Source organism: Balaenoptera physalus, assembly GCF_965194825.1.
Source record: "Balaenoptera physalus genome assembly, contig: HAP1_SCAFFOLD_943, whole genome shotgun sequence".
In the NCBI taxonomy this organism is placed as follows: domain Eukaryota; kingdom Metazoa; phylum Chordata; class Mammalia; order Artiodactyla; family Balaenopteridae; genus Balaenoptera; species Balaenoptera physalus.
The window spans coordinates 56,661-71,968 of NW_028125845.1; the positions used below are offsets into that span (position 1 = coordinate 56,661).

Below are 15,308 nucleotides of genomic sequence, written 5' to 3' on the forward strand. Positions count from 1 at the left end.
TCAGGCCATAATCACGTCTCACCTGCATTAAAACAACAAACTCATCAGTTACCCCCGCAGCCTCCAGTCTGTCCACACTGAATCTACTCCCTACACTGTAAACAGGTGATAAATTGGGCGCACAGATATTAGGGAAATTTCCAAATGCTTTACAGTGAAACTATTACAATTTCATTTTAAACTCTAGCAAGCATATCAGCAATATATAAGGAAAGAAATCCATTTGAATAAAAAAAAATCCTCTTCTGCTAAGGAACTAGGGTGCACTTTAAACCATTCGCAGGCATAAAGCTTTCCTGTTAAGAGCTTGTAAAACCTATCAGTCCTAACAGATCTCCATTCAAAGGCCTGCGCATTAAAGCTCATTATGAACACATCCTGCAGTCAGTGGGCTGACCAACTCCCCTTTCCCAGAGAGCACATCGAGCCTCTGACTCCTGCACTGTTAATAAAGGGAGAGGACTCTGGGAATAAAAAAGAATGTACCATTCAGACAAATGTAAGAAGTCGAATGTGCTAGTGCTTGCTTTATTTCGCTCTTTTTAGCCTGAAAATTTTCACTCTACACAAATTAAAGAAAGCCCAGAGATTCGTACAGGTAGAATTATCTGGATCTTGTTATACTGTCAACTGTGGTACACGGTAGAAAATGTGTTCAGTTCCTCTCACTGATTTAATAAAGAATAATGACTAGAGAAAGAAAACAAACAAGTTAGGAACAAAATTTCTCCGTTGTTAGTAGTTTCTTTCTTTTTAAAAGTAAGTCAACATTTACTTACACAACTGAGAGAAAGGAGCATTTGTGACTGAAAAGTAGTACTTATGTCTGAAATTTCTTTCTTTCAAGTTTCAGGTTTTAGTCTCCAGCACCCTTGGTTCAAGGGTAGACGTCCCTTCAGCAGATTTCAATCCTCCACACAAGTTCTGGGCTTACTGTACGCCACACGGAGAAGTGAAGAAGGAACCCTCACTACTCCTCCTGTACCTCAACTCTGCCATTGTCAGACAGCACTGCACTTTGACCCTTTACCATCTCAAGTAACAGCATGCTTCTGAGAAAACATATCTTCCTGTCAAAATGGAAATGAGGTACAAATGACACAACAACAAAAAAAAGATGAGGAAGGATAACCTGAATCAGTAAGTTATGCGATGCAACTGTTCACACTTTCCAAAATCACTAGGAAAGGGAAAACTAACTAGGGACCCTTTTTCTTTTTTAAGTCTTCCTACTCTTTGTCCAAAGTTTCTGTTTTTTCTATATATGTTTATTTCTCTTTTTTTCCCTCTAACCTCCTCTGCTTTTACCTGACAACTGCCAAAGATACAGATGGGCATTCCTCAGACATGTTAGAGCCAAAATTCCTAGCCTAGAACCTAGTTAAAGAATAGGGCTTTTTTTTTTTTTTAAACATCTTTATTGGAGTATAATTGCTTTACAATGGTGTGTTAGTTTCTGCTTTATAACAAAGTGAATCAGCTATACATATACATATATCCCCATATCTGACACCTTCTTTTTTTTTTTAACATCTTTATTGGAGTATAATTGCTTTATAATGGTGTGTTAGTTTCTGCTTTATAACAAAGTGAATCAGTTATACATATACATATGTTCCCATATCTTTTCCCTCTTGCGTCTCCCTCCCTCCCACCCTCCCTATCCCACCTCTCTAGGTGGTCACAAAGCACCGAGCTGATCTCCCTGTGCTATGCGGCTGCTTCCCACTAGCTATCTATTTTACGTTTGGTAGTGTATATATGTCCATGCCACTCTCTCACTTTGTCACAGCTTACCCTTCCCCCTCCCCATATCCTCAAGTCCATTCTCTAGTAGGTCTGTGTCTTTATTCACGTCGTGCCCCTAGGTTCTTCATGACCTTTTTTTTTTTTTTTCCTTAGATTCCATATATATGTTAGCATACGGTATTTGTTTTTCTCTTTATGACTTACTTCACTCTGTATGACAGACTCTAGGTCCATCCACCTCACTACAAATAACTCAATTTCATTTCTTTTTATGGCTGAGTAATATTCCACTGTATATATGTGCCACATCTTCTTTATCCATTCATCTGTTGATGGACACTTAGGTTGCTTCCATGTCCTGGCTATTGTAAATAGAGCTGCAATGAACATTCTGGTACATCTTTTTGAATTATGGTTTCCTCAGGGTATATGCCCAGTAGTGGGATTGCTGGGTTGTATGGTAGTTCTATTTTTAGTTTTTTAAGGCACCTCCATACTGTGCTCCATAGTGGCTATATCAATTTACATTCCCACCAACAGTGCAAGAGGGTTCCCTTTTCTCCACACCCTCTCCAGCATTTATTGTTTGTAGATTTTTTGATGATGGCCATTCTGACTGGTGTGAGATGATATCTCATTGTAGTTTTGATTTGCATTTCTCTAATGATTAATGATGTTGAGCATTCTTTCATGTGTTTGCTGGCAATCTGTATATCTTCTTTGGAGAAATGTCTATTTAGGTCTTCTGCCCATTTTTGGATTGGGTTGTTTGTTTTTTTGATATTGAGCTGCATGAGCTGCTTGTAAATTTTGGAGTTTAATCCTTTGTCAGTTGCTTCATTTGCAAATATTTTCTCCCATTCTGAGGGTTGTCGTCTCATCTTGTTTATGGTTTCCTTTGCTGTGCAAAAGCTTTTAAGTTTCATTAGGTCCCATTTGTTTATTTTTCTTTTTATTTCCATTTCTCTAGGAGCTGGGTCAAAAAGGATCTTGCTGTGATTTATGTCATAGAGTGTTCTGCCTATGTTTTCCTCTAAGAGTTTGATAGTGTCTGGCCTTATATTTAGGTCTTTAATCCATTTTGAGTTTATTTTTGTGTATGGTGTTAGGCAGTGTTCTAATTTCATTCTTTTACATGTACCTGTCCAGTTTTCCCAGCACCACTTACTGAAGAGGCTGTCTTTTCTCCACTGTATATTCTTGCCTCCTTTATCAAAGATAAGGTGACCATATGTGCGTGGGTTTATCTCTGGGCTTTCTATCCTGTTCCATTGATCTGTATCTCTGTTTTTGTGCCAGTACCATACTGTCTTGATTACTGTAGCTTTGTAGTATTGTCTGAAGTCAGGGAGCCTGATTCCTCCAGCTCCGTTTTCCGTTCTCAAGATTGCTTTGGCTATTCGGGGTCTTTTGTGTTTCCATACAAATTGTGAAATTTTTTGCTCTAGTTCTGTGAAAAATGCCAGTGGTAGTTTGATAGGGATTGCATTGAATCTGTAGATTAAGAGTAGGGCTTTTAAACCTCAAACACTGCTGCAAATCTTAACATGAGAGCAGTTGCACTAAACAAGGTTTGTTGACTAAAATATTATAGAGACCAAAATTAACATACGTGTAAATGTTTTAAAACAAATTAGTATTTTAATTTTTTTTTTTTTTTGGCCATGTCGTGCATCATGCAGATCTTAGTTCCCCGACCAGGAATCGAACCCGTGGCCCCTGCAGTGGAAGCGCGGAATCCTAACGACTGGACTGCCAGGGAATTCCCAACAAATTAGTATTTTATTCATCACAATAGGATCTACATTTCAAAAAAACAGGAGCACATATAGAACTGAAATATTTATTCAGCCTATAGACAATGCTTGGTATGCATATGGATAGTCAATCCAAAAATTCCATAGCCAATTCAGGTATGTTCTGCCAACAGACTGAGAACCAAACTTTGGTGTATCACGGAATCACCTGTAAAGCCTGTTAAAACTCCATACGCCTGGCCCCAGGCACTAACCACGTCTTGACTGTAGTTCAGTATGTGTCCAATAGATGTCTTCACGCTTCTATCCATGAAAGGAAAGGCACTCCAGTAAACAATACAAAATCTAACAATAAGTCACGTAACAATGTAATTTCAGTACAAACAGAAAATACAATGCTTAATTTAATTTTTGTTTTTCTTCTTTGGCTTTTATTTGGGGGAATTATTTACCTGCTATCTCCAGAATCATGTTCATAAACAAAATGGAAAACTAATCACAAATGTTCCTGGATATGAATGCCATTTTAATGTTACTGTATTTCATCAAATCTAAGATGCCACTGATTGTAAGGTAAACCACTGTTTAATGTGCTGGAAAGAAAAGAAGAAAATGCCTCCAAATAAACCATGACCCAAGCTTCTATCATTCAGAATTTTTGTTTTATACTGATTGCAAGACCCTTTTTTACTTATTTAACCATAAACTTTAATCATATATCATTTTGAACTGTTTTATAACTTTCTCCATACCAATAACTGTTTCAATGCTGGTTCACAGCATAATATTACTGAAGACATACTGAACAACAGCTAAAGTTAACATGAGAAATAGCAACAATACTCACAACATTGACTAAAATGAGCAGCTGTTAACCGTTTGTGAGTACACAGGCAAACAAATCAAGCAGGACTGTGGCCTTGCTGACAGAGATTTTAAGATGCCATCAAGGATAAGACTTATTAACTCAATTTCATACTGTTGAGATGGGGAAAACTATGAGTCTTGGAACTGATGAAAACCCGCTTTTTAAAAAGATGGACAATAATCCAATAATAATAAAACCTATGGATATCCCAGTGTTGCCAGCTCTCAATTCTTTCTGCCTTTCTTGACACACTAGTGATATAATGCACAATAGCCATTTCAAGTCACCACTCACCCAACCTAGAGTTGTTAAGTTCTTTATCAGACTTCCTTGTTCACTCGTAATTTTCCCTCCCCCATTTATTCTCAACACAGCCACAGTAGATTTTAAAAGCTAAACTAGATCACTCCCTTGATTAAACATTGGTGCAGTTTTCTCTTGCACTTTGAAAAAAATTGTTGCATTACCTGCAGGGATCCTGAAGGCAAGTGCTTTGTCTCCTAGAGGGCATGGATTTTTGTTTTGTTCACTGCTACTATATTTCCTTGTGCTCTGCACATGGGTTAGTGTCCAATAAATATCTGATGAATGCAATGAATGACTCTGGCCCTGGCTACCTCTTCAACCTCTCATCTCATGCCTGTTTTCCCCTTAGACAATATGCTTTTGTCCTCTAGTCTCCTTGCTGTCTCCTGAAAACTTCTCATCCGGCCTTTGAAACTGTTAACCTTCTTCATGAAATGATTTTACCCAAATGCTCAGCAAGACTGTTTCAACTTTCTTCACATCTCCCTTAAAGGGCACCTCCTCAAAGATGCTTACCCTGCTTATCCCCTCTCCCAACCTAATTAGACTCAACTAATTTATTTCCTCTCATAATTATGTTTATTGTCTCTCACCAGATTTTTAAGTTCTAGGAGGGCACAGACCATGTGTTCTGACATGAAAAATGTATACCCAGCGTGTATCCCAGGGTCACATACATTCTAGAAGCTCAATGGATGTTTGTTGAGTAATGAGCAAAGAAAGGCTGTGCCGAGTGCCTCTAGCACCTTGTCACTCTGGAAACGAAACAGTCAAGCCACATGTTACAAAGCTTTACTCCAAATTACCATTTTAGCTTCTGTTACCTGTATTTTCTAACATACACAAATTTAATTGTTTAAGCCTCTTGCTATGGCAATAAAAGATTCTTTCCTGTCTCAAGATTGTATTAAAACCTTTTTCTTACATTCTCTTCTAGTGTTGTTATTTTTTAACAAGTAGCTCTTTATTTCATCTAGAACTTAATTTGATGTAACTATGTACTGTTTTCCAAATAGATGGCGATTATTCCCAAACATGTATCATATGCTTAAAACTATATTATTTCTGGGTTCTATTCTGTCTCATCAATCTAGCTATCTATTACTGTGCCAGTACCACAGATTTTAATATCACTGGGTTTGAAACACATATATCATGAGCTGCTTAAACAAGTGTTCCCGCACTGTTCTTCTTGCAAAGAAACTGCAACATCATTTGGGCACGTGTCAAGAATATTCCTATTGGGATTACACTAAATTCACAGAGTTGGGGGAAAGCAGCATCTTTATATTAATGTTCCCATCTACATTGTAATGAAAATTTAGCCCTATCCTTTCCATTACCGTTACTGATATTATTTATTCCATTTTCCTTATCTAACAGCACTGCCTAACACTTCCAGAATAATGTAAATACTGATGAACAGTATCTTTGCCTCTCCCTAACTTTAATGGATGCGTCTTAGTATATGTCAGAGTAAGCGCAATTCTGGCTACTAGTTTAAAATATGTTTATAATACACATTTACTGAATTGTTTTATTTAAATCATGCTATAAAGGTATCATTCAATTCTTATTTTTAGTTCATTTGGTTTAGTTTTCAAAGTGTCTAACATTTTATCTAATGTCTTTGAGATAGCTATCAAACACTACGAGGTTATCTTTTCCTTTCACCTATTACAAATTATAACTGTGAATGACATATTGAGCCATTCTGGATTCCTAGAATAAACTCCTTTTGGTCAGAATATTATCCTTTTATCATAATGCTGATTTTATCTGCCAATATCTTATTTATAACTTCTATACCTAAACTCATAAGCAAAACTGGTTTGGGGTTTTAGTTTGTTTTCTAACCTTCGTTAGGTTTTAGTATCCAGTGGTCACACTGGAGAAAAAAGAATTGGAAAAGCTATCCTTCTTTCTGTAAGCTCCAGGCTTAAACTTCTTTCCCTACATTTCAACTTATTCAACCAACATTTCTTGAGTACCCACTGTGCATTTGTTAAGACACTGACAAGATAAAATTTCATATATATATATATATATCTACATCCTTGGTACAAAAAATTAAGTGAACAATGAAGAAACACACATGGAAGTATACTATAATATTACTGGCTCATCTACATATATGTATAGAGCTGCACAAGGAAGACTTCACAGAAGAACTGAAATTTGAGCTAAGTCTTGAAGGCAAGTAGGAGAAAAAGAAAGGAGAACCAGCATTCTAAACATGTGTTCCTGAAGCAATCACTTCTACTTGCTCTTAAATAATTTTAATCCATAGGACTGTGTTTCCTGTAAGATGACGCTACATTACTAATGGCAACTGGAATTGTGTATTGATACAACTAACAAGGCCTATATTTCTTTCCACATTATGTTCAGAAGTGGGACTTAATATTTGTAGAGCTTGTTACTTCAAAATTAGTCTTAAATTCATGTTTTTTCCTACTACTTGTTCAAATTCACCATATTGCTGGTTGTTCTCTGCCAGAATAACACTGTGGCTTTTCATATCCTTAACTATTCACTATTTATTAACTCCAAAACTCAAAAATAAATGGGCACAGGTTGAAATATTCAGAACAGAAGGAGTAAAAACGTAACATTCAAAGTTCATCACGATGCTGGTAGGGTTTTCATGCTGCATGCTATTTGAGATGATTACACCTTCTCTTACAATATTCTATGGCCAGGCTCCAGGTTACCTCATTAAAATATAAACTCTTTAAGTAAACTGAAAGAAACTCAGGATGGTGCCTACAACACAGCAGTTGATAGAAAATTTTCTAAAACAATACAGTCCAGTAATTTGAAGATTGTAACATACATAGCTGCAGATTAACCGTAAAAATACAGTATATGCTTCTGGGAGGATAAACTGGTCCAATCACTCTGGGAGACAAGACTGATATTCAGAGTTTTGAAAACGTACACACCCTGAGCAAATTCATTTCTGGAAATTTATGCTAAAGACAAAAATTAATGTACAGGGATATATGGTTAGGGATATTCTGTGCAGCACAGTTTTATAATAATGAAAAATTAACAGTAGTCTAAATTTTCAACAGTAAGAAGTATAAATAAATGCAACAGAACATTATAAATTCAACTGAAATTACAAAACTCTACATGTACTGACAAAGAAAGATGTTCAAGACAAATTATTAAGAAAAGCGGGTAACATTACCCGCATTATGCATTATGCATCGCTGCACTACCTAATACAGTAGCCACTACCTACACAGAGATACTTAAATTTAAATTTGATTAATTAAATTTAATTTTAAATTAGTTATATTTAAATGAAATTTAAATTTCAGTTCCTCAGTCACACTAACCACATTTCAACTGCTCAACAGTCACACGCAGCCAGTGGCTATCATATTGCAGAGAGCAGATACAGACCGCCGCCATCATCAGGGGAAGTCGCTGTTTTGCTGCTTTTAACCGCCTTTCTCACCCTTCATTTGAAAAGGGATTATTCAGACTGGCACTAAAATAGTTCTGAGATTTTTTTTCCCCCTATCCAAATGTGAAAATTATCTGAAGACTCTGACCTCATATAGAGAAGTAGAGCTGTCATTTTTTTTTAATTCAATGTAGGATGAATTCTTCACTTAAGCTTTCTTAAAATGAAGCATTACATAGAAAAGTGAAAAATTATCAGTAGACACAGTGGTCAGCTAAAGTCTGAGTTTCCTCTCTAAAAATAAGTGACAGCATACCTCTGTATCATTCCCTCTAGCTGTGCCTCCAGGGCAGCAAATAAGTTTTATCACGTATCTTTTACAGCAAGGCAACAGTTTCCATGGAAACCACAGGGCAAACATCCATTACTGCTGCCTAGGACTTTATAAGCACACCGAAACTGAGGGAATCGCTTACTTTCAATTATTAATATTTTAAAATTGAGCAGTAGTTAGCTACTTTAATTCTGGTTTTGTTGTGTGTGTCTCTATGAACAAATCAATAGATGAGGAACAAATCAAGAAAATTCTGTGCCCCTCTAGCAACAAAATGAGTCTACAGAAATCAGGAGGGGGAAAAAAAAACCCAGAAAGGTATTAAACCAGTATACATGCCAGCCAATGTCATCTCATACAAGACAGCAAATCAGAACAGAAATCAGTGCAGAACTTAGGTAAGAAAGAAAAAATTCCCTTGCACTAGCTCAGGAGAGCATATAAATTTATCTAAGTCAAAATGCTGACTAATCAGGAAAAAAAGACAGTCATAACAACTGAGAAAGTGGCCACTCACCTCTCTCAACAGAGCGTTCTCTTTTTCCTTCTGCTCCAAAAGGCTTTCGAGGTGGTGGACATGCATCTCTGCCTCTGCCAGTCTCCTGTTCTCTCATGGTCCTCCTCAGTAGCCTTAGCAGAAAGCCCCTTGCTCTGCAACATCTCCAGAAGCTTCTTGTGGATTCGTCCCGAGCGTTCAGGGTTTGCTTCTGAGTCTCAATCCGCAGCTCCATCTCCTCCAGAGTCTTTCGAAGGAGGAACAGCTCCTTGGCCTGCCGCTCATGCTCAGTGTGCAGCCTCTGAAAGTTCTCCTCCGTCAGCTCTGCCACGCAAGGCTCACCAGTCCTACTGTTACTATCCTGTTGAAACAGCTGGTTCAGGTCCCTCTGGATCCGCAATTCATCCTGGAGAGCCTGGACTGTCATTTGCATGTGCTGGTATAAAGACAAAAAAGAAAACCCAAATGAGCTTTCCTCCTCAAGTAGCAGAAACAAAGCAGACTACGGGGAATGAGAAAGCAGCTACCACAGCTCTCAGAACCCTGCATTTAGCAAATGAGGATTCACATTATTCTGTTTTACACTGTCTTTAAAACTGATTGAGATAATCTGTAAAATGTCAGTAATTTAATTTGTGTTTATTACCAACAGGAAACAAGGTAAGTCTGGCAGCTCCTCACTTTGCTTGACTAAATAAAGACACTGTTCAAGATTAACACAAGGTATTACACGGAACTGAAGGTGAGGAGTGGGGAAAGGCAGGAGAAACCTATAGGAATACGGACACATCATACAAAAAATTTCACCAAAAAACACAAAGGATGTCAAAATACAAAATGACTTTTAAGTGCTTTACAATTAAGTTAGCACATTAAATAATAAACATATGAGAGCATGCCAGAATGTGCTTAGCACTCCTTATGTGTTAATTTATTTAATCCTCACTATAACACATGTACTATTTTTTTTTCCATTTCTTTTTTTTTTTTTAAACATCTGTATTGAAGTATAATTGCTTCACAATGGTGTGTTAGTTTCTGCTTTATAACAAAGTGAATCAGCTACACATATACACACGTTCCCATATCTCCTCCCTCCCGCATCTCCCTCCCTCCCACCCTCCCCATCCCACCCGCCCCAGGCAGTCACATAGCACCGAGCTGATCTCCCTGTGCTATGTGGCTGCTTCCCACCAGCTATCTATTTTACATTTGGTAGTGTATGTATGTCCATGACACTCTTTCACCCTGTCACATCTCACCCCTACTATTATTTGAATTTTATTGATGATGACACCAGGCATACAGAGACTTAAATAACTCACCCCAAGATCACACAGTAAGTAATAGAGCTGGCATTCGAATTAAAGCAATTCTCGCAGCCCACTGAAGCTAGTACCCAAAGGTAATTAGATAACTTGAAGCTTTAAAAACAAAAAACAAAACACAAAAAACTGAAGCTGTGTGAGCTATTTATACAGAAAAAGATAACAATATAAGTGAGTAATTTGAGTAATTAAATGAAAATGTTAGTGCAGATAAGCTAGTAAAATGTTTCAGAGGGTATCTCTTTAGCCTGTATCCCTAACGAAGGTATATGAACCTTTAATGTGAATGGATAAATTCTAGAACATTATACAAAGAACCTAAAAGGAAGTTACATCAAGAATCATGTTTTTAGAAATGAAGAAGCAACAACAGAAAATCACCCTTTGTATTCAAGGTCTGGCAGTGTGCCACAGTGGAAGGAAACTAACCCACAATCAGAAGACAGGAGTTTTAGTTCCAGCTCTCACACTAAAGAGCAACCTAATTTGGAACACATTGCCATCTTTCTGGGTTTCAGATTCCTCATATTTAAAGTGAGGATATAAATGCCTGCACCATTTTTTCGCAGAGCTAATAATATCATTGAAATCTTTGTGGCATATATGTTAAAACGTACATTGTTTAAAATTTTTGGCAAACTGCAAAACAGCAGTAAATATCTCAAGGAAACGATCTGGCGAGTGTACAAAGACGCTCACTGTTGTTTACACCAGCGACAAAATTAGAAACAACCTAAATGGATATTAATAGGTGATGAGTTAAGTAAATGAGAAATGTCCACCCAGTTTAATACTATGCATCAATTTTTTTAAATGTAGATTTATATTTACTGATAAAAACTACAGTTACAACATATTAAGAGTAAAAAAGCAGATATATAATAGCAAGTATAGGATGATCACGATTCTAATTTTTAAAAAGTATAAAAATGCAGAGAAAAGTCTAAAAGGATGCAAACAATTACCAGTGTCGGTATGGGTAGATTTTACATTTTTCTTCATACTTTTTTGTACTATCTAAATCCCCTACAGTAAGCAAGTAATCAATAAAAAGGGGCATTTTTACCTTTAAAAATAAGAGAAAAGACTTCAGAGATGCCTGCTTGGCTGTGTTCAATTTGCTACCACTTTGGTTAAAAGGGAGGGAACAATAAATATTTACTATTTACTATAAATAAAAAATATCATAAGAAATAAAAATACTTCTGTAATGTTACACAAGAAATAATTAATGGTTATTTGGGGGAACGGAGGAAGGCAAGAAGGGAAGAAAGGAGGAACGAACTGAAATCACTGGGGGACAACATGTAAGAAACTTTATTCTATTCCGCATAAAAATTTTTTTAACTGAAGTGTAACTGACATTGAAAATTTTTTAATAATAGCTTTATTGAGACATAATTCACACATACCATAAAGTTCACCGGTTTAAAGTGTGTAAGTCAGCAGTTTTCAGCATATTAAAAGTTATACATTGATCACTACTATCTAATTCTAGAACACTTCCATCACCCCTTAAGAGAAAACCCATATACATCTGCAGTCACTTCGCAGCCACTTCCCATCTTTCTCTCCTCCTAACCCTCCTCTTGAATTTGAACTAAATGTATGTACTACCCACCCAAAAATTAAATTTAAAAAAATGCCTAATGATATTTTTCAGCCTCAAAAAGGAAGGAAATGCTGACACACGCTGCCACATGGATGGACATTATGCCAAATGAAATAAGCCCGTCACAAAAGACAAATATTACACGAGTCCACTTACATGAGGTCCCTAGAGCAGTCTACCTCACAGAGACAGGAAGCACAAGAGTGGTTGCCAGGGGCTGGGGAGACGGGAGACGGGAGACAGGGAGTGACTGTTTGATGGGTGCAGAGATTCAGTTTTACAGGATGAAGAGTTGTGGAGATGGATGGTGGTGATGGCTGCACAACAGTATGAATGTACCTTATGAACTGTACACCTGAAAATTGCTTAAGATGGTAAATTTAACATGGTGAATGTAAGCTGTATTTTACAACGATTTTAAACACTGGGGAAAAAATATGCCTGCCATAGAATTCCAACGTGTTGATATTAAATAATTTACTTACAACTATTGATAAATATTTAGTTTGGTTCTCATTTTCCACTATTATAACAGGTACCTTCACATGTGTATCTCTGCACATTTATCCAAATTTTTCCTGGAGATAAATTCTGAAAGGTGGAATTCCTGGATCAGAGGGTATGCAGTTATGATTTTAATACACACAACAAATTATCTCTAAAAGGGTCTGTACAGATTTAAACTCCCACCAAACGATGTCTGAGCACTTTCCTATACCTTTGACAACCGGGTATTTTCTTTCTTCTCTTTCTTTTTTGGGCTTTTCTTTGATTACAAGTAAGACTGAATATCTATTCACGTATCTACAGGCGCTTTGTATTCCTTCCTTTGTGACTCATCTGTTCTTGTTCTTTGCTCATTTTGTTTTGGGGACATTTAACCTTTCTCCTAATCCACTTTAAGATCTTTTTATATTTGGAAAACAACCTTTTGCCTGCTGTGCATGTTACAAATATATTTCCAAATCTGTCATTTTTCTTTTAACATAGTTTATGGCAACTTAAATACAGAATTTTTTTAGTGCAAAGATAAGAACCTCTTCTTTTACAGTTTCTGGTTTTGGTATTATGCTTAGCAAGTAGTGAACTTTCAATTATGGCAGTCTTCAAACTCTCGAAAAGCACTGGCTTTTTCTTACGAAAAATAAATTTACAATAAAATTATCAGGTATTTGAATTCATGAATATGATTCTTTAAATAAATTTAACTACCCGCATCATGCTGTAAAGATTCTCAACAGTTGTTGGAGTTCAAAATCCTTAATAAAAAGATGTGTCAAATTGCTAATTCTCTGAAGCCTAGAATCAACCTCCAGTTTCATTCTTTACCTTTGGAAGTCAAAAAATCCAAATAAATTCTGAGCAAGTTTATCCCACAGGGAAATATCAGAAGTTAAATTCAACAATGAAACTGATTTCTAGGTACAACTGTCCCTCCTTTTCTGGACACTCATCACCAAATTCATTCAAATCAGGAGAAACAGATGTTGACGACAGCTAACAGTCTCACATACACTTTAGCACTTGTGATTATACTAGTATGGCAAGCACTGTTTTGGTGAAGAAAGAAAATACAATGACTAATGTGCCCTGCTTCTTCAGCTCTGCTTCTTCAGCTCTGCTTGCACCCATTTTACTAGAATACAGAATTAAAATGATGCTCTGACTGGTAGCCGAGAAGGCTACACAGCAATTTTCTCCATTGAAATGGGAATCAGCACCCCTTCTTTAGGCTACTTTCAAGCTAGATTCACTTTATTAAAATTCCTGCCAACTCCCCTGGGAGAAGAAAGAAGCAGCAGGCAATAAGCCAGGCTGCTCTTTCTCTAGCACATTCATACTGAAGATAAAGGGAGCATATCTGCACATATCACAGACATTTACCATGACCGACCAAAAACACATGCTGAATTTAGCAGGACAATCTCAGTTGTCAGATATTAGGAAAATTTCTATTTGGGAATTCTGCTTATGACACTCTCCAAAATGCTCTCACACTTCTCACATTCCAAATTGTACACCAACACTCACTAGTCTACTTCTGCTCACTCTAACACTCAGCTTGAGCTGGAAGACTGGAAAAATAACTGCTTCAAATTTAGTCCAAGGATTGTACTAAAATTACACCAAGCTGTATCTCAATGAAATGGTAGGATGTTGTGAACAATAGTAATGAAAATTCTTAAATCCCTGATAGGGTTTATGATCATTTTTTAGAAAAATACATCTCAAAAACAACAAAACATCACAACAATGCTTCATATATTTTAGACAAATATCAGAAGCTCTTCTGAGGCAAAACTTCCATTAGTTTCTCTGAACAAGAGAACGCTTTGATCCAGTTTATCCTGATTTCTAAAATGACAGAACCAAGGAGTCTAGAGCTATTTTTAGTTACAGAAAAAGAATATTATGGATACATGAAAATGGTCATCATCACAAACATTATACTGTATCCCAGAGAGTTCAATGCACTACTTGTCACGATAACCATTAGAAAAAATACCAGTACTGCATCCTATTATGTTAAATTAAGAACGATTTTTTTTCTGAAACATGTAAATACATACATTCAGGAAACTTTATCAATGCAAGATGCAAAAGAGTTTATAATAATTCTTACTAACATCACCCAAGTCGATCCTCAGGCTCTGTGATGTTCTGATCTGTGCTGTACCGTATGTGTCCCTAAGAAGAGCACTTACCAGCCCAATCTGCAATTTCTTTCTTTGTATCTGTCTTCAAGAAAAACTTTCTAGAACTTGGGACTTTCATCTTGTTACTCTAGGGCACGGCACAGTGTTTGGTATAGTAAGTGCTCAATAAATTTTTGATGAAAGATTGACAAAAACAAATTTTCACGCATTATTTTGAAAGTAAATGGCTACTGGATAGTAGATGCAAATCAAGTCCCTGGAAAATTATATCTTTCCCCTATAACAGAGAGAATTACTCTTATTCTATAACAATCAGTTCCTTACCAGCTAACACACAAAAAATTCTATCTCAAATACAAACTGGCCAAAATACTAAATGCAATCCTAATTTTTAAAAAAATGTTAATTATACACTCTGGATTTATTTGTGTTTGATCTGAAGTGAAGAGAAGCATTTTCAAATAATTAACTGTCAACAAGAATCTTTTATACTTTTAATACTATACACAACATACACCAAAAGTGTAGGATAGAGTTCTTATCCAAAAACAGAGCTTACAAAGTGGTAAAACTTAATAGCTATATATACACACTCACACACCAGCACTATACCTTATTATAAATTTTAAATTAAGAATATTCAACAACGAGAAATGGGACACATAAAAGCACTTATTATATATGCAACATACTCGAATGAAGTTCAGATTCTATAAGATCACTATGATTTGGATTCATGAATCTTTAATATGAAAAGAAAGTATTCTAATTTCTATCATTTTA

General features: G+C 36.3%; 1 long non-coding RNA gene and 1 pseudogene across 3 annotated transcripts in view; one reads left to right on the forward strand and one right to left on the reverse strand.

The window, feature by feature from the left end:
• The window catches only part of LOC309653700 (ELKS/Rab6-interacting/CAST family member 1-like), a 97,967-nt pseudogene that overhangs the window by 55,792 nt on the left and 26,867 nt on the right, over nucleotides 1–15,308 (reverse strand). Inside the window, exon 5 of the transcript XR_014268285.1 lies at nucleotides 8,950–9,364. The product of XR_014268285.1 is annotated as an ELKS/Rab6-interacting/CAST family member 1-like (transcript). The remainder of the gene's footprint in view (nucleotides 1–8,949; nucleotides 9,365–15,308) is intronic.
• Nucleotides 59–5,609, forward strand: LOC309653705. Of its 2 annotated transcripts, none has more exons than XR_014259384.1 (2): nucleotides 59–1,140; nucleotides 3,432–5,609. It is a non-coding gene; the product is annotated as an uncharacterized lncRNA (long non-coding RNA). The 2 variants fall into 2 exon arrangements; XR_014259385.1 differs by having other exon boundaries at nucleotides 3,439–5,609.